Below are 21,558 nucleotides of genomic sequence, written 5' to 3'. Positions count from 1 at the left end.
TGACAATAGTGATCTCAATTTATCAATCACTCAACAACTCACCAAGTTACAAAATGACTTGGCTACTGAGAACAAGATTATGGATGCACTGGCCGAGCAAATGCAGAAAGTGAAGGTTCTTACTGAAAAGCTGAAGAATGCTTCAACTAATATTGCCAAACCTAAAGAAGAGAAATTTTCAGTTAAAGCTCGTAATTCTGAAATCAACCAACGGTTGTTGTGAATCGTTGAGACCCGAAATGCTCCATTCGATGACTTAGTGCGTCAGTCTCTCTCTGAAAAACTCAAACATGTGTCCGCATTGCTTAAAAAGATCTAGGATGTTTCAGGAAGCGGGGCTTCTTCGAAACAAGGGGGGAGAAGATGAGGAAAACTTGAAAAAGGTGTCTGATCAGAAGGATAATGAAGCTTCTGGATCAAGCAAATACAAAGGCAAAGTTGTTTATGAAGAGGATTCTAAAGAAAATCTGGTGATGACTAAAAAAGGAAAAAGAAGCAAGAGAAAGAAGAGACAAAGAACTTGATGAACTCAATGTCAAAAATTTAAAATTGATTCTTGAAAATCAGAAATCCTTGTTTCCTGTCTGGTCTATTGAACATTTACATAAGGAAGTTATTGATGATCTTAATCTTTATTGGTTGGAGCCAACCAACTCCTTCAACACAAACAACGACATAAAGTGTCATTTGGATTTTCCCATGACTCCAAGAGCCTTTCTCTTCAGATTCTTTGAAAAGATTGAAAAATCTTTGATCTCCAACAAAGCTGTAAATCAAATGCTCTTCTCGTTCTATCGAAAATATGTCAAACCGCAATATGAGTCATGGAGTTTACAAATGATTGTGGGACAGAAGATTGGCTTTCTATTTCAGACAGAAGAATTTCTGAATATACAATTCAAGGGGTTCTGATTTTCCAATCATGTTCTTCACAAATTCACTTTGGCTGGTCTGTCATTCATGAATCCTTACGATTGGATCTCGCTGTTCTGCATTGTTGCGAAGAATGTGAAGAAATATGAGCCCATATATGAGTACTTGAAGCGATTTAGCAAGTGTTACATTCTGGAAATTACGAAAATGGATGTGGAAATTTCCTCTGTTCTGAAAAAGAGATCGATATTAAAGCCACAAGATCAACTAGAAGATATCCAACATCTAAAGGGAGGACTCATTAACAAGAAGCACTGGAGCATTGCATACAATATGAAAGAAGGTGAAGTGGTCAAGAATTAAATGTTCTATCTAAGGGATTAGCATATGTATTCTACAAGTGCTTTGAATTCCATTTTTTCAAGGGCTAAAGCGAACAAATCTAACTCAGCTATGGATGTCAAGTGCATTTCAGACATGATTTGTTGGTATCTGCCTATCCAAGCTTCCCTTCTGAAGATCATGCCTAAGATTTTTGATGTGCAAAGACAATGATGAAGACCTCCTTCCGATTTGACACAAAAGGGGAGATTGTTAAGTCTAATTTAGTGTTGTGTCAAATGTTTGTTTTTCAGATTTATGTTTAATTCCGATTCCGAAATGGGGCTTGTCCATTTTCGGAATTGTTGTATTGTTTTGTCTATATATAGAGTATGCATGTAACATCTACGGTAGCGCCTTTTACAAGCACTAAAAGAATAGTTTTGTCTTCACGAACTGCTCTCTTACTGAGGTTAATAAAATTCAACTCTTTTCAATCATCATCGTTCCATATCATTGATTTATCGCATAATATAGAATATATCGACCTTTTAAATATTTCTATCAGAATCATCTCGGGTCCTCTAAGAAACTACTCTTGTCCACATCCGTCCTATCCAATCCCATACACCCATTCCCCAAAGATTACACACCGCTAAACAGCACGGGCATCAAGCTAAAGATACTCCATAGGGTTTCTTAGGCATCCCTTCACACCTTTCTCCGCCATCAGCTGTAGAAGAAACTCACTCTAGTAGCTACTAACTACCTCACGAATACAATTACATGCCATAAGCACTAGATAATTCTTAGACTGCAAGGTCTCACCCTACAACTGTTGGACTCAGACAAGAGCTGTGAAATATAGTTAAACATAACCTTCTAAAATTATCTAATCCCTGTAACATGTAACCCTACATATTCGCTTAATAATTAGTTGATATTAACGTAGGTCTCTAAAATCACAAAGCAAATAACATTCGAGTATCAAGTTATCCAAACCAGAACATAACCTAATCGGGGCATTCTATCCACTATATGTATCCATACTAGCATGCAGTTCCAAAAGCTCAACCAACAGGCATATAAAGGCATATTTCCTAGCATTCTATCATGAAAATCCTTAGCAGATCCTTAGCACAAATGTAGCATGCAATTCTCACATACTCATACCAAAACTATAAGCATATCATATGTATGGGTATTTTGGGAATACTTACTTGAGCTCGGGCGATTGCATGTATCACACCCCTTTATCTTTGACAACCTTTTTTTAAAATCATTTTATTTTAAAAGATTTTAGAAATCCTCAGTTTGAGTTCAGACACACCTCAGAGTGTACCCGAATCCCTCAAACCATGGCTCTGATACCAACTTGTAATGTCCTAAAAATACCAAGTAAAACTTTTATTTTAAATAAGTCAAAACCATTCATACATTATCTCCAAAGACGATTAGAGTAAAAGTACTATCAAAACATCAGAGTAAATCATAAATAATCATTGCAAAACAAATCATCAGGGGATGCAGTGCGATCAAGCCATGCTCTTCTTTTTAAAACTGGAAGTACATGAACATGTTTAAACCACAAAACCATAAGGACAAAGCTTAGTGAGTTCCCCAAAATACCGCATACCATACATATATGTCAGCTCAAGGGTGTACTGAGTCTATTTCAACCCCAGCTCTATTTCACCCCCGAGTCTATTTCAACTCGTATGTCAGCACAAGGCTGTACCGGGTCTATTTAACCCCACATATATATATATATATATATATATATATATATATATATATATATATATATATATATATATATATATATATATATATATATATATATATATATATATATATAGCAAACATGCACACATGCATACAACACATACAACATGAGTCACAAAGAATACACGCACATATAATCCCTAGTGCCCTACAGTATGGTGAGGAAACTCACCTAAACTACTCATCGGAAGCTCAACCGACACCTCAATAACAGAGCAACCAACCCAAGCTTCCTAAAGCCAAACCGAATCAATCCTTAGCCAAATGCTTAATTCTACTCAAGTTTGGCCAAAAGTCAAACTGGTCAAAATGTCAACGGTCAAAGTCAATCCAGTTGACACCCTTGTCGTGGCCAACCCATGGCCACACTGTGGCCACTCAATCCAGTCCTGATCCAAATCTTCTACCACGCCATGGCAGACATGCCACCACACCATGGGCACATGCATACAAAACAAACGCGATAAGTCCCCCTACTATGCAGTGGCCTTCCTTGGTCATGCCGTGGTCCTCAATCTGAAAGGATTTTCTTCAAAAAGAGATTAATTCATAAGGACTAAACCTAAAAAATCAGATCGGATTCCTAATGGCTTTTTAATGGATAAAGCTTCCAACTTTATCCATTAAGATGGACCAAACCATCAAATTCTAGACTTTAAGTCCTAAAAGGGACCCAAAAATGCATCTTTCTCAACTTAATCTACTTAATCCAAGTCTCCCACTTTCAGATCTAAACTTTATTGCACCAAAATGACCTAAAGGACCAAGATAACTTGCATGGCTAAAAGGGAAGGCAAAAGATCATAACTTTCCTAGTTCATGAGGTCCAAGAAACACTCCAAACTGATCAAAAGCTGTTGTAGTCTACTCAACTTCAAGATCACTCATGAAATCGACCAAAAGTGCCAAAAACCACATATGAAGAGATCTAAAGAACTTCTAAGAACCATAAAATTCAAGCCAGTTTAAAACTTTTTAAGTCGTTTAAAAACCAATAATTATTACAAACATGTTTTCAAAATGGTTTAATGTCAGAGTTTCCCATAATCAAATAGTAAAAACATAAGGAGGTGCACGATCACGCCTTTGCCCTCCCGCGATCATCAGAAGTACCTAAAAAATAATCAACAACTGTAAGCCCGAAGCTTAGTGAGTTCCCCCCAATATACCCATACACACATCAACATATACATAAACACAAACAACATACTATGGGTCCAATCATCCTCGGATGGAATACCCCAGGCCCATAGCCATCAGGTTGGAATGCCCTCATACTACGAGTCCAATCATCCTCGGGATGGAATACTCACGGCCAACAACCATCGGGTTGGAATTCCCAGGTCTGTTGGATTTTGCACAAAGCAGATAAGCCTCAACCACCAATCAAACATATGCACATATATCAGATAATCGCATAACAGTCTATAGACAAACAAACCGATCTAACAAATCATACTAGCATAATAACATCCTATATACCAGGATACTGATCTAATAGATCATACTAGCATAACATCATCCTATCTACCAAGATACCGATCTAACAGATCATACTAGCATAACATATCAGGATAACAATCCAAAAGGGTCGGCCTTGGTGCTTTAGACCCTTGAGTATAGTGAGGAAACTCGCCTCACAAGTAGCTTGAAGTGATAAAGTCAAACTCCACCAAATGCAACTCCAAGTCCAACACCTACATCCACCGATGCTCCATTCCCATAAATTCCCAAATTACCAAAATACCCCCAGAAGTCAAACTGGTCAACCCGTGGTCAAAGTCAAAGTCAATCGGTCAAATTCAACAGTCTATGTTGACCCAACTCGTCGAGTGCAGCTAGCAACTCGTCGAGTTCCTTAAGAACTCAAAAATTCATAAAACCTTGACTGACTCGCCGAGTTTCCAACCAACTCGTCGAGTCCATACATGTCCAGATGTCGGGGAAAACCCTAGCTGACTCGTCGAGTTCTCTTACTGACTCGCCGAGTTCATGCAGAAACAGACACGGACAACCTTCATCCGACTCGCTGAGTCAGCTAAGCGACTCGTCGAGTTCATGCAGACCATTTCTTATACAGATGTTTTTTAAGCCACCCCAAAGCTCCATATTGTAGATCCAACCTCCTAGGGCATGGTTTCCACGTAAAGTTGCAAACTTTACGTACATACATGGTCCTAAATGTGAAAACTAGACTAAAGGAAAGGTTAACTCGAAGGGAAAGACCCAATCTTGCCAAATCTCATAACTTTATGGCTATAGGGACGAAGGGGAGTCCAGATCTGAAGTTACAACTTTAGATCTTACCCCAATACCCGAAATGACTTCCAAATATCCTAAAGATGGCACTAAACTTTGGCATAAAGAGATCTAATTAAAGATAAGCCAAGGCAACGACTTTATACCTCCAAAATGATGCCAATATGAAGTAGAGTCAGATTCACAAGCTCATCTTTGCTCCAAGCTTCTTATACTTCACAACTTCTTCACAAAATGCATCAAAGTCACTCTTTAAGCCTCATAATCACTCAAGAACAAGGTTAATAACGATTAGGATTTCTTCTTCCCGTCAAGGGATGATAAGGGAATGGAGGAAAGGACTTAAGGTCCTTTAAATAGGGTGCAAACCCTAAATATTAGGGCTTCATCTCCCAGATCCTACTCGTCGAGTCCAGGTCCTCCGACTCGTCGAGTAGATCCAATAATCCACGCGGACTAACCCGCCTCTACACGACGAGTTGGGGGCAACCAACTCATCGAGTAGGCCCATAAATATGTATATAATGCTTTAAAACTTGTACCTGTGAGTCGGGGTGTTACAGTTCTCCCCCACTTCAACTAGACTTCGACCTCGAAGTCTGCTGCGGCGAACAATCATGGATAGTGCTCCCCCATCTCTGCCTCCAGCTCCCACGTCCACTCGGATCCCCTCCAGTGCTTCCACTGTACCTTTACCAAAGGTACTTCCTTGTTCCATAGAACCTTCACCTTCCTCTCAAGAACAGCCACCAGCCTCTCCACGTAATTCAGGCGCTCATCGACCTGAATATCATCTAATTGTTGGATTAATGTCTAAGTCCATAACTATATTCGGTATGTACTTGACCCAACCCGACATGGTCCATTTGGGTTGCACTTCACCGACACAATTTATATGGATAGTCTTTTGAGAATAGTATATTTATGATTTATATTAATATATTATAAGTTCTAATATATTAATATATAATCATATTATTTAATTAGTATTGATCAAGAATTAATTTATAATTAATTAAGTGATCAAAAGGAACTAATTAAATATGGACTCTTAGATATATATATATATATATATATATATATATATATATATATATATATATATATATATGTGTGTGTGTGTGTAGTGGGCCAAGTTCATTTAGGTTGGGCTAAGTCTTCATGGATAGTCCATGGAGCTTTAACCCATGGATCCTAGGAAATGAAAGGTCATGGGTATTAGGGTTTAACCCTAATCCTCCACACTATATAAAGGGTCTTATGGTTCATGAAATTAGGCTAGTGGCTAGTGTGGATACACTAAAGAGGGCAATAACCGATTTCATAGTGTGAGCCAAGTATCCATATTTTCTAAAGGCTTTCCAAGGTGTTTTGGTGATTTGTGATTCCACTTGAGGCTTCCACACTATTGGGGCTAAGCTCTTAAAGCTTGAAGACATCAAGCTACATCAAAAGGTATGTCATCTAACTAGAACTTTGTAGTATAGGTGCTTCATAATATGCTAGTTAGGATGAAACCTTGGAATATTTAATATTTGCATGTATAATAGAGAAAACATAGATCCAAGGTTTATAGGATTGCATGTACACCATAGGAGTGTTAGAATGCTCAAAACCCAACAGTGGTATCAGAGACATGGGTTGTATTCTGTTATATTGATGCAAATGTTTTATTTTCAAAGTTGTAAAAAAAAGGAAAAAAAACATGACGTTTGTCAAATTTTAAGATAATTACTTGTTTTTGTGAAAAACTAATTATTTGTAAAATTTGAATCATTTGCTATATGAGTTGAATTAGGTCAAATTTAGTAAAAGATAAAATGATATGATTATTTTATTAGTTTTAAAAGTTTGATCTAAAGAGTTTTTTGAAACCTCCATAAGTTATGGATATGAAAAGGTTTTAAAAAAATTGATTCAAAGTTTTTTATGGAGTTACAAAACTTAGTCTTAATGTTTTAAAGAATTCCATAACTTGTTCTTAAGTTATGGAACATGAAAAGTTTCATCATAAAACAAGTATTTAACTCCATAAGTTATGGAATCCAAAAGTTTTCAAGAGTTACAAAACTTGCCCTCAAGTTTTGGAATTTGAAAAAAGTTTTTTATGGTAAAAAAATAGAATTGAATTCTAAAACTCTTGGGTTCATAACTTAAACAATTAATTAAATGGTTTTAATTTTGAATTTAATAATTGGAATTATAATGTTTTTATTGAATAATTCAATTAACTCTTATGGACTTTATTAATAGATAATTAAAGTGTTTAATTAAAAGAGAATTAATAATTCCATAATGACATGGTTTAAATTTAATTAAATTAAGAGTATAGTTTAATTAATAGATTAAACCACCAAGTATTTTAAATGTCTAAAATACACCCTTATACTATTATAATATTAAAAGTTTAATATATTATATGTATAAGAGCAAGTCGTCTTACCATTAGTAGGCCTCATTCACGAAGCCGGTCTATAAGGGGGTATAAGGTTACTGCCTATAAAATGGCAGTTTAATGGGTGTCCACTCTCACCCACCACTTCCTTGACTGGTGGAGGGTCGTTAGCCGAACAGGTAGGACAAGGACTATAATTCTCCCTTCATTAAAAGTATTAATGATAAATACTAAGTAACTAAACCATTTATAAATTCCCAATCTTAGTTACTTAGGAAAATGTGAATAAGGTGCTAATCCATGAAATTACACTTTGCACTTTGTTTAAGCTGTTAGTGGAGCGTGTGTGGTTAACCGGCACACTAACCTGGACTTAACAAGGTAGGCAAAGGGTAACTTAATGTTTATCATAGTATCGTTGGAGCGTGTGTGGTTAACCGGCACATCGATTGAGGGGTAAATATTAAGGGTACCAAGTATATTTGCATGGTTACTTCACACCTTGTTTTGTGATCCTCGGCATCCCAGTCACAAAACCTGAAGGGCACACTCGAGATTGAAACATGCCATTGAAAAGTTCAATGAATCTCAAAAGAATCTAGGAGTTTCAAAACCAATTAAATCCTAATAATACATTTCGTTTATCTTGGTGGAAATTGGTGAATCGTCATTCACCTACCTTCAAATATTTTATAGCTTGGATTACGGCATCCCTCTTCCAAGTTATAAAATAGTTTGTTGGGTCCTAGCCTTAATATATCATATTGGGTGTTATATTAAGGACTTAAATCAACTTTACGTGAATTTCTCCCATTGTTGATGTCTGGTTTAGACAACAATGATCTTCCCAAACCAAGCTTTCCTAATGAATATGACTTCCTGAGTTTGGCTCATGGAAGTCATACTTCTCTTCCTCCACCTCCTCCAATTATTCTCCCTAACCCACAAGTTCAAGGTCACTCAAGCCCTAATGGCAAGCAAGGTCTATGTGTGATCACATCTTAGAGATGAAGTCTTGAGAAAGTTGGATGTTCAATCACTTTCTAAGTCACATAGTGAGTTCCTTTGGGACTACTATGAAAAAGACTATGACATGAACCATAATGATCATATCTATTTGCTTGGTGCTGCTGAATCAGCAATGATTTGGAACGATAGTAAAGCAAATTTGATTAGAATATCAACTTCCCAAAAACTTTATGGACAGTGACAATGGTGACATTGGAAATCCAGAAAAAGCATTCTCTTCCCAATGGAAAGGGATTGACCATAGTCAACCCGGTTGACCAAATGGTAAAGAGAAAGGCTAAGTATGAGATAGTCCTATTACCGAAGGGTTCATATGTTTATTTTGCCAAAGGAAGAGGCGTTGATTGCAAAGCTGCCAAATTTACCTAAGGATGTTAAAGTCAATAAGTTTGACTCAACATCAGGTAGAGCCCATTATCTAACTCTGTTAAGTTCTATTCTGAGATCCTCATTACATGATGTGAATGGGTCACATGTTGATGTTTTAAGAATCAAAGAATAGAGAGAAATCTTAAAGGAAGTATATGCTGATTCTGATCGCGAAGGTGGATTTCGATCGCATCAGAATTTAAAGCAATTGCTTAAGAAGTTATGATATATTGCTAAGGAATAGATAACAACAATTTTCCATGTGGATTGTAAGGATAAGTTTTTCCGCAAAGTTTTAAAATAAAAGAAAATTGTTTAATTTTATTTATTTGAAGTATCCTTACAATGGTATTTGTGGAAAATTGTTGCTTATATGATTCCACTGACAGCAATATTGGAAAATGGATTTGATTCTTTCATTTGTGGTAGTGTCTAAATTTACCAAATCAGGAAAGTTCCTCATCACCCAAGTTTCAATTGGACCGAAACTTGGAATCATGCAAGTTGAATAGTATGATGAATGAGAACTTTCAAGCATTGGAAAATCAAGACTAATTACTTGTTCACATGGATGTGTGAGTCAAGTGAAGGACTAAAGGGATCGAGTACACATTCTTGTGCACTGGTCATGTCCACCACAAACCTCGTTAAGACTATTTGATTTAATAAAGTTTAGTAAATATGGTTATACTTACAAGTTTAAGTATAATTCTGAAACATTGGAAAAGTCTCAATGTATGGCAGAACGAATGGGAAGAATCAAATTAGGCAGAAAGATAAAAGTTTCTCAAATCTGAAAAGATGGGAGAGTACTTTAGTATCATGTTTGTGATCATCTTAATGATTTAGAAATCATATCACAATTAGTCCACTAAAGGTCATCTTAGTGCATTATTATGACTAAGAAGAGGAGTCATGAATTGTTGAAATGGTTAGATCAGGAAGATGAGTCATACTTCATTCCAAAACAATTCTTAGAGTCATACTCCAAGATTGTAACTTGAGTGATATATCTTAAAGAAAGGTTTAAAACACTTGTCAAATGTAAGACTAAAAGTGTCCGACTCTTTTACATTTGAAAATGGTAAGTTGTGATGTTTTGGATAAAACAAAGACCAACTAAGGCCAATTGTGTGAAGTGTTTGTCTTAATAAAGAATCTGCACTATCTCTTGAATATTTGGCAAGATAGTCTTATATGTCAAGAGGATAGTGGGAGTCTCAAAGATCCTAAAAAGAATTTCAAGAACTCATCAAGAATAAAACCCGAGGTTCTTCACTAGCACACGACTTGAGGTTTATAACCTATCGTGTTGACATATTCTGTGCCCATTCCAGTTAAAGTTGGCTTTGCATAGGAGTTCTGAAAGTTCTCAATTGGTTGCATAACAACTTGGAAGCAATGGCAGGCCCTGTATTGCCAGGTGGCAAGAAGTTAAGATTGCATAAGTTCAGTCCATATGAGTTTGGATTTGTCATTATCCTTGTCTTGTGACTATGGTTTTGACGATTCACATGGATAAGAACACATACACCATAAAATCTAAGGGTCATAAGGTTTCTCTCCGATTCATGAAAATGATGGTGAGGAAACACTTCCATCAAGTAGATTTGAAGCAGATGGCAAAAGGTCTAAACAATTGCGACTATGATTACGGCATCCCTTTTCATAGTTCTGAAATTGTTTAGACACACATGCATGCTATCTAAGGAAAGGTGTATGATTTTGATAAAGTTTTATCAAAGCATCTCGTATCAGAAATCTGAACTTTGGTAAGAAAGTCAATAAAGTATTGATTTCTAGAAGTCCAACTGATTTCTGAGTACATGTCAAAGCTAGTGGGAGCATAAGTGTTATGCTAATAATCATCATATTAGTGGGAGCATGATAATTATTGTTAGTGTTGCAAGTTAGCAATGTTAATTATAAAAAACAAAAGTTTCAATTCGTGAGGCTGCAGGGATTGAAAACGTTGTTTTGCTATAATTAAGGGAGAGGATATACTTCATTTCAGTTCTAAAGGCTTAGATTGAGACCTTAATCATCCTTAGTCAAGAATATATATATGAATTTCATGTTGGATTGGTTCAACTTAAGGAAATTCTATATATTGCGTTCTCAAAATTCGATTATGATTACGGCATCCCTCTTCATAGTCAAATTTTGAAAGCATGGCAAATAAAAATATTGTAGCAAAAGACTGGTCTAGAATCATGTCTTTATGTGAGACATCATGAATCGTGTACCATTTGCTTTGGGTACGGGATCGATTGCATGTGCTATAATATTTGTCATTTCTAAATTTTTCCAAATGCCTAGAGGCATTAAGAAGGGAAAATGTCTAGAATTGGATATGACTAAAATGATTAAGCAATTGTCGAGGACAATCTGAGGTTTACCAAAGATTGGTTGCTCAGGGACAGTTGGAAGTATAGTGCTAATTTTGGAAGGACCATATTGACATATTCTGAAAAGAGGCATCTCTTGTTCAGAAGTGATAGTCAAAATGAGAATATGGAGTTGTCTCCATAGGTGGAAGTTATCTGTGTAAGATTAGAAAACTTAATGCAAGAAGCATGTCTAAAGCAATGTACTTTGAATATGAGACTTAGTTTCCATGGAGTTGATCTCCATTGGAATACCTTATAATGACTGTTGACAAGTCTTTGTGACTTTATACATATTCATTACAGGAGGGTTAGTGCATATAAGTTTAAAATCTAAACAAATTTCGATAAATGATAGGAATTTCAAATAATCACATTTTTCGATAAGGATTTGGGAGTGTGAAATTAGAATCATTGAAATTATGTTCAATTGGTTTATTTCACAAAGTAAGGATCATAGACAAACATAGAGTGCATACTTGGTGTATGGCAAAGCTATTGTTTAAGAAAAACATAGTGTACATGCTTGGAGCATGGGACAACTAGTGTTTTTAATTCAAGTATAAAGTTGATAAAACCGAAACAATGAATAATGAGTAATCAGTATGGTGATAAATAAAAGTGTTTATTTATATTCATAGGGTTTAATACCATATTTGATTCATTTATTCTTGTGTTTCACTTTGCATGTTTTGACTTCCAGAATAACTAAGTCACTCTTCCTGAATGATTAAGTTATTCAAACCATCCACAGTCGGTCATATGTTGGAAGTAGATATGAATCAAGACTGTCATGGGTTGGTTTGTAGAGGTCCAAGTTGGTGGACAAAGTGGTGCTACAACACTCATGAGTGCTCATAAGTTCTGATTATTGGATTCAACCCGCGCTCATTTGAATCACTTCATGGATTTTATCACGAGTGATCATGAGACGATAATATCTTATATTCTTCAAACCTAGAGATATGAGTTGTTACTATGAGTTGGTTATACATTGATTGCACGAAAATGCATTGGTAACTCGATGTTATAAAACGTGCCTTTGTGTATGATTCAACAAGTAGTAGAACAAGCCATATGAGTCGAAGTTTATCCATTCCTTTTACCTTCGGGATAAAAGCGATATATGTGGGCCCCTCGATGATTTAGCGATGACACATGTGAGTGCTTGGCCAAGCCAGGACTGATTTGATTTGTTCAATCAGTCAGTCATCATAAATCGAAAATCGGGAAACAACAAATGGACAGAGAGAATGATTATAATCCATGTCTCAGTCCATATGATATCTAGAATGGAGGAATATATTATCCCTTATCTAATGGACAAGTCATTGACAGAGGTCAGAGTTCATTGACAAGATCAGAGTTCGACAGCGGCTTTAAGAGCTACGATTGCCAGTTGGTTTTTTGAAGTCATACTCAATAATAGTTTTAGACTTATCCAAGTGGGAGACTGTTGGATTAATGTCTAAGTCCATAACTATATTTGGTATGTACTTGACCCAACCCGGCATGGTCCATTTGGGTTGCACTTCACCGACACAATTTATATGGATAGTCTTTTGAGAATAGTATATTTATGATTTACATTAATATATTATAAGTTCTAATATATTAATATATAATCATATTATTTAATTAGTATTGACCAAGAATTAATTTATAATTAATTAAGTGATCAAAAAGGAACTAATTAAATATGGACTCTTAGATATATATATGTGTAGTGGGCCAAGTTCATTTAGGTTGGGCTAAGTCTTCATGGATAGTCCACGGAGCTTTAACCCATGGATCCTAGGAAATGAAAGGTCATGGGTATTAGGGTTTAACCCTAATCCTCCACACTATATAAAGGGTCTTATGGTTCATGAAATTAGGCTAGTGGCTAGTGTGGATACGCTAAAGAGGGCAATAACCGATTTCATAGTGTGAGCCAAGTATCCATATTCTCTAAAGGCTTTCCAAGGTGTTTTGGTGATTTGTGATTCCACTTGAGGCTTCCACACTATTGGGGCTAAGCTCTTAAAGCTTGAAGACATCAAGCTACATCAAAAGGTATGTCATCTAACTAGAACTTTGTAGTATAGGTGCTTCATAATATGCTAGTTAGGATGAAACCTTGGAATATTTAATATTTACATGTATAATAGAGAAAACATAGATCCAAGGTTTATAGGGTTGCATGTACACCATAGGAGTGTTAGAATGTTGAAAATCTAACACTAATGACACTACTGCCTCCTCATCCAGAATGCACTTCTGCAACTGTGAAACATGGAAAGTGTTGTGGATCTGACTAAGCTCCTCAGGAAGGTCTAATCTATACGCCACCTTGCCAACCCTGGCAGTGATCATGAATGTCCCGATATATCGGGGACCCAATTTCTCCATCTTCCTGAAGCGAATCACACCCTTCTAGGGTGAGACCTTCAGGAGTACCATGTCATCGACCTGGAACTCTAACTCAGATCGGCGCCGGTCGGCATAACTCTTTTGCCGACTCTGTACGGTCTGCAACCGCTGTCTGATCTGCTGAATCATCTCGGTGTCTGTAGGACTACCTCGGTCCGACCCATCACCTTGTGACCAACCTCGCCCCAACAGACTAGGGTGCGGCATCTCCGTCCATACAACAGCTCATAAGGCGGAGCACCAATACTGGAGTGAAAGCTGTTGTTATAGGAGAACTGTGAAAGGGGTAGGTAGGAGTCCCAGCTCCCTCCAAAATCAATAATGTAGGCTCTCAACATATCCTTAAGAGTCTATATGGTCCACTCACTCTAACCATCCCTCTGCGGATGATAGGTTGTGCTGAAGTGCATCCGCGTGCCCAGTTCCTCATGGAACTTCTGCCAGAAACGGGAGGTGAACCGCACATCACGGTATGAAACAATAGAGACCGGAATCCCATGGAAAGCGAAAATCTCACGTATATACACATCGGCTAGTTTCTCGGCCGATGAGCTCCCAAATGAGCAGAAAGTGAGCACTCTTGGTCAATCGATCCACGATGACCCATATGGCGTCGAACCCCTTTGCCGTCCTTGGCAATTTGGTGATGAAGTCCATCGTGATCTGCTCCCATTTCCACATGGAAATCTCTAGAGGTTGCAGCTTGCCATGCGGCCTATGGTGCTCGGCCTTGACCATCCTGCAGGTCAAGCACCTCTCAACGTACCAAGCGATATCCCACTTCATGCACGGACACCAGTAACGCAATCGCAAATCCTGGTACATCTTGTTGGCCCTCGGGTGAATAGAGAAACGAGACTTGTGAGTCTCTTCCAATATAGCCTGTCTGACCCCACCAGAAATTAGAACCCAGACCCGACCGCAACGGGTCAATAATCCCCGGCTATCCTGCACAAACCGGGTGTTCTCACACCTAATCCTCTCAAGCTTCCAGATCTCCTGACGCATATCCTCTGCTTGGGCTTCCCTGATCAATCCCACAAGTGGAAGATCCAGTTGACTTGCGGCTCAGATCATCCGCAACCACGTTCGCTTTACCGGGATGGTATAGGATCTCACAGTCATAACCCTTGACTACGTCAAGCCACCTGTGTTGTCTCATGTTCAGGTTTGGCTGATCCATGATGTGCCTCAGACTCTTGTGGTCCGTGTAAATGGTATAGAGGACCCCATAGAGGTAATGTCTCCAAATCTTGAGAGCAAATACCACCGCTCCAACTCCAGATCATGAGTAGGGTATCTCGTCTCATGCGACTTCAACTGCCGCGATGCGTAGGCTATCACTCGTCTTCTCTGCATGAGGACCGCTCCTAGTCCCGTGATGGATGCATCACAGAACACCACAAAATCCTCAACTCTCTCCGGAAGAGTCAAAACTGGAGCCTCGCATAGTCGTTGTCTGAGGGTCTCAAACGCCCTCTGCTGCTCGGGGCCCCACCGGAAATCCACCCCTTTCCTCGTCAGACGAGAGAGGGGTACTGGAATCTTGGAGAAATCCTGTATGATTCTCCGGTAGTACCCTGCCAATCCCAAGAAGCTCCTGATGTCTGAGGGAGATTTCGGAACCTCCGACTGCATAACCGCCTCGATTTTGTCCGGATCAACCAAAATCCCCTCCTGGTTTACGACGTGCCCAAGGAACTGAACCTCTCGTAACCATAACTCGCACTTCGAGAACTTGGCATACAGTCGCTCTCGCCTCAAAACTCACAATAGCTCTCGAAGATGCTCCTCATGTTGCTCTCGGGTCTTGGAGTACACCAAGATATCGTCTATGAACACGATGACCGAGCGATCGAGCATCAGTCTGCAGACCCGATTCATCAGGTTCATATATATTGTTGGCGCGTTGGTGATCCCAAACGGCATCACCACGAACTCGTAGTGTCCATAAAGAGTCTGGATCGCGTTCTTCTCCACGTCCTCCTCCCTAACCCTGACCTGATGGTACCCGGACCTCAGGTCTATCTTGGAGAACCAAGATGCTCCCTGCAACTGATTGAAAAGATCATCTATCCTCTGGAGTGGATAACGGTTTTTCACCGTCAACCTGTTCAACTCCCGGTAATCAATGCACATCCGGTGTGAACCATCCTTCTTCCCAACGACGAGAATCGACGCTCCCCATGGAGAACTGCTCGGCCCAATGAAATGCTTGCCCAACATTTTCTGTAACTGTGACGACAGCTCCTGCATCTCTGGTGGTGCCAAACGGTACGACGCCTTGGAGATAGGGGCTGCACCTGGCACTAGGTTGATCCTAAAATCGACCTGCCTCTCCGGAGTCACTCCGGGTAACTCCTCCGGGAACATGTCAGCAAACTCTCTGACCACTGGGACCTCTGATACTGAAACCTGATCCTTGACCCGTGTATCCACCACATACGCCAAATAACCCGTACACCCATACTGAATGTACTGTCGATCCCTGGCAGCAGAACAAAACCCTGATCCCGGTCTGGTGCCCTCGCCGTAAACAATCAGTTCTCCCCCACTTGGGGTTCGAACTACCACTCGCTGAACCTTGCAGTCGATCATGGCACCGAAGCGACACTGGGCCTTCATATGGCCCACCTGCTTACAATGGTAACATAATATGACCCCAGAAGCTAGAGTCTGTTGTCGACAATCCCTAGCAATGTGGCCCTGCTTGCCACATTTGTGGCACCCGCTCCCCGATCGGCAAACCCCCGAATGAGCCTTCTCGCACTTCCCACAAGTGCGGCCCGACTGACCTCCAGACCTAGTATCAGCGGTCTTGGACCGCTTTGGCACCGGCTGTATCTGTGTCGGGGACTGCCGCTGCTCTCTCAACTACAGCTCAATCTCTAACTCACGCCGCCTGGCGGCCTCCTGTAAGTCCAGCAAAGTATCACATCGTTGGGTATCAACAAACTGACAGATGTCAGTCTTGAGCATGCTAAGATAACGTGTCATCTGAGCTTGCTTAGAAGCAAACTCCGGGCAGAACATCGCCCTCTCCATGAACATGCGGGTGATCTCCGCCACTGTCTCACCACCCTGTCTCAAATCCAGAAACTCCTGAGCTAGCCGCTCTCGCTCGACCTGTGGAATGTAGCGAGCGTGGAACATATCCATGAACTGCTCCCAAGTAACCGCACCCCTCTGATCATCAGAATACGATCCAGTCATCAATCTCCACCAGTCCTTTGCCCCAGACCTCAGCAGGTTCAGGGGACATCTGACCTTCTGGTCAGTAGGACATGAACACGTGAAGAAACACCCCTCCACGTCCGATAGGCACGTCATGGCTTCGATGGGGTCCTGAGTCCCATCAAAAGAAGGGGGCTTTGTGTTGTCAAAGTCTCGATACTGAAAAGCCCGATTGGCTCCTCCCCCTGCCGCTGTTACAGCCAATGTAGCTGCTGCGGCAACCGTCTCAGCCACGGCTGCATATCTGTCATCAAAATACTCCATCATAGCGGTCTTAATAGACCCAAAAATATCTGGAATCTAACCTCGAACAATCTCGACCACCTCCTCGTGGATGATCTCCCTGACACGATCCTCTGTCAATGCTGGCCCACCCTGGCTGATAGTCTCGGGCGCTGTCGGGGCATCCTGACCGCCCTGTACTGATCCCAAATCGAATCCAATCACAAAACGCCTCGTAACCACCATACTGAAAATATACTAGGAAGATATCAGATAATCCGCATAAATAACAGGGAACCATCTCCCAACTAGACCCTAGGGGTTGTGACTTCCTTGCTACGTGTATGGGTCCTGTTCTTTCTGTAGTACGGGCCCATACTACTTTCCACACCTACCCATATTTGTCACAAGTATCATCACAACACCCTAAAAATATACGTATGCATGGCGATCGCTCAATCCTCACTCTTATAGGAAGGCTAACTATCTCATAATTGGCCTACTGGCCTCGCACAACCCACCCATGAAACTTCCACCAACCCTACAGCACTCGTGTATACTCTCCATACATAACGTTGGACCCTATAGACTTTCGAATACCTGATGCTACCCTAATCCCTTCATCAAACAAGAACAGGAAATAAGGCAAAACCAAACATTCTCAGGCTAAAAGATCTTAATTATGTACGGTCGTGATGCACACACTAACAAACTATAGTAATAATGTCAATTTCATATAAGGAAAACCCTAGGCTATCAGGCATCATACAATCAGGCAATTCTATCATGGAATTCCTGGAGATCCCTAGCCTAGTACTAGAATGTTGTTCTAACATATCACATAAATCAAATAACAGTACGGTATTTTGGGGTCTACTTACTGGCTCCGGCTGATCGTACACTCTGCATCCTCCTTTAGTATTTTGAAAACCATTTAAAAATCATTTTGAAAATCTTTTCCTTGATTTGAGACTGGATTCACACGAGTGTTCCTCCAATTCACTCAAACCAAGGCTCTGATACCAACTTGTAACAACCATAAAATTCAAGCCAATTTAAAACTTTTTAAGTCATTCAAAAACCAATAATTATTAAAAACATGTTTTCAAAACGGTTTAATGTCAGAGTTTCCCAGAATCAAATCGTAAAAACATAAGGAGGTGCACGATCATGCCGTTGCCGTTGTCGTTGTAGTATAGTGGTAAGTATTCCCGCCTGTCACGCGGGTGACCCGGGTTCGATCCCCGGCAACGGCGCCAAAAACTTGATGTGTATTTTTAATGCACTGGTTTTTAGTTTATAATTCCTATTTTATCGCATCTAAACCACACCTTACAGGCAGTGAACCCGATCGAGTATAGTATAGCTTTGATAAGCAAGGGTGTCGAACCCAACGGGAACGGTAGTGAATTGATTTAAAATATTTGATTATAGGTTACAAAACACACGAAAGGAATAAAGAAATGTTTATTAAATCTCAAACGAACAATTAATTAACAAATCTTGATAAACTAACAGGAAAACAAATCTCTTCAGGTACTTTGGTTTAGATAAATTACACCTTGAAAGCATAGACAATTGCATACACAAATTCATTTATTCATGTTCACCGATTCCTAAAATAATTATATTCGCGTTCACTATTACTAATCCTTTAGCAAACAAGTCAAATTAAACAGTGATCAGTTGATTAAACTAACATGTTTCCTAGTGTTCAGTTTGTATCAAGCAAGACTTGTAATAATAGTTAATCAAATTACTAATTCAATTTAACCTCTTGTTGATGGTTTATCACACAAGGCTCACACATTAACTTACTTATTTCCGAGTTAATCCTAGTTTCACATTCGCTATTCCTAGTCATATAATCTTGATGGTCATCAAAATCATAAGAGACAAGCAATCAAGCAGATGTTCATACAACTCAATTTACTTGACAATTAACAGCAAATAATTATCATTAACACGTAAGGATCTTTTAACAAGCTTGGCAAGATAAATTAAACATAAACAAACAATCTAATCTAGCAATTAATCTGTAGATCAATGTTTCATTCAATCATAAACACAAAGTAAAAGGTTTTTACACCTAAATCAGAAAGTAAACACATAATAGTATCACAGTGGAATGCTAAACATGGTCACGTTAACAAACCACATGATTACCGACACGTATTCGCTCTCTAATCCCTCCGATCTCCGCTCTCGTTAGCTTAATGGCCTTCCGGCCGCCTTCTAGACCCTCAAAACGGCTTAACAGAAGTTAATTGTCGACTAAATTAGGTTAGAAGTCGAATCCCCCTCCTGTCTGGCCAATAATCGCTATTTATAACCTTTGGGACCGACTTACGTACGCTGGGCGTAACTTGGTTTACGCTGGGCGTAGCAAGAGTTGTATCGCGATTGGGAAGTCTGGATAAACACCCAGTACGCTGGGCGTAACTTTAACTACGCTGGGTGTAGTAATAGTTTCACCATTACGCTTGGCGTAATTATATACTACGCTGGGCATAATAGCGGTTTTCAGCATTTTTTTGTTCTTTTAGCTTCTAAGTCCAATTTCTGCACCAGTCTTTTCGTTTCCGCTCTATCGACAACTAATAGCTGCAAATCATAATTCAAAGCATTATAAGTACCTTTTAGTTCTAAAAGAGAATAATAAAGGTTAAAATATTAAGATATAATGTATAAATATATATATATATATATATATATATATATATATATATATATATACACATATCAATCAAAAACTGTAAGCCCGAAGCTTAGTGAGTTCCCCTAATATACCTATACACACATCAACATATACATAAACACAAACAACATACTATCGGTCCAATTATCCTCGGGATGGAATACCCCAGGCCCACAACCATCGGGTTGGAATGCCCTCATACTACGAGTCCAATCTGTTGGATAAGGTGTCTAAGTCTATAACTATATTTGGTATGTACTTGACCCGACCCGGCATGGTCCATTTGGGTTGCACTTCACCGGAACAATATGTATGGATAGTCTTTAGAGAACAGTATATTTATGATTTATTAATATATTATAAGTTATAATTGTAACACCCATAAAATCTAAGCCAACTTTAAAACTTTTCAAAACATTTAAAACCAACAGTTATTACAGATTTGTTTTCAAAATAGTCTATATCAGAGTTTTCCCAGAAACATAAACAAAACATGAGGAGTTGTACGATCATGCCTTCGCCTTGCCGTGATCCCCTGATGTACCTGAAACAGTAAACTGAAACTGTAAGCCCGAAAGCTTAGTGAGTTACCCCCAAAATACCAACCTCGTATAACCACAATCATATCGTATAAACAAATACAGAACAACATGCAGGATGATCCTTCAGCCTGACTGGACCGCCTTGCAGGGCCTACAGCCTATCTGGACCGCTCCCGAGCCTTTGGCATGACCGGACCGCCTCACAGGGCCTACAGCCTATCCGGACCACTCACCGGGTATGTTGGCCTACAACAGAAAGCGGGATCGCCTCAATCCAACCCCCAATCGACAAACATGTGCACATAACTATCATACGCTAGCTCATATCATATAATAGTCAAACCGGTCTAACAGATCACTAATCGTAGCAACATCCCAATAACTGGGATACAGACCTAACCGGTCACTAACATAGCATCATCCTATAACCAGGACACCGACCTAACCACGTCACTAAGCATAAGCATATCAACATCCTAACTACCAGGATGTAATCAATAAACATATCATGCCATAATCCAGATACAATCCATAAAGGGCCGGCCTTGGTGCCTTAGACCCTGTTGATATAGTGAGGATAACTCACCTCGCAACTGTCGACTTGAAAGATAAGCTCAACCTCTCGGATCACTGACACGAACTCCACCACCTATAGTTACCATCAAACCATGTTCAATAAATTTCCAATTTCCCAAATGCCCCCAGAAGTCAACTGGTCAAAGTCAAAGTCAAAGGTCAAGGTCAACAATCCATGTTGACCTCAACTCGTCGAGTACCCTTAGCTACTCGCCGAGTTCCTTGCATAACTTGTCAACTCGTCGAGTCACTAGAGTGACTCATTGAGTTCTTACGGTTTGCAGCCATAAACTCATTGGCCAACTCGTCAAGCTTCCCTTACAACTTTCCAAGGTCAAATGTGTCCAAGAGTTGGGAAAAAACCTAGCCGACTAGCCGAGTCACCTACCTGACTCGCCGAGCCCATGACTATCTTCATCGGACTCGCTGAGTTGACCATGCAACTCGTCGAGTCCC

The 21,558-nt window shown here is 39.5% G+C and overlaps 1 non-coding gene across 1 annotated transcript; it reads left to right on the top strand.

Annotated features, from left to right (window-relative positions):
- The first annotated feature begins 18,470 nt into the window (after nt 1–18,470).
- TRNAD-GUC (transfer RNA aspartic acid (anticodon GUC)) lies at nt 18,471–18,542 on the top strand. The gene has a single exon. It is a non-coding gene; the product is annotated as a tRNA-Asp (tRNA).
- The last annotated feature ends 3,016 nt before the right edge of the window (nt 18,543–21,558 follow it).

The sequence above is a fragment of the Lactuca virosa genome, chromosome 5, assembly GCF_052849685.1.
Source record: "Lactuca virosa cultivar CGN04683 chromosome 5, Lactuca_virosa_CGN04683_v6, whole genome shotgun sequence".
In the NCBI taxonomy this organism is placed as follows: Eukaryota; Viridiplantae; Streptophyta; class Magnoliopsida; order Asterales; family Asteraceae; genus Lactuca; species Lactuca virosa.
Note: the sequence above shows the minus strand (reverse complement) of the source record. Positions and strands in the feature narration are given on the sequence as shown.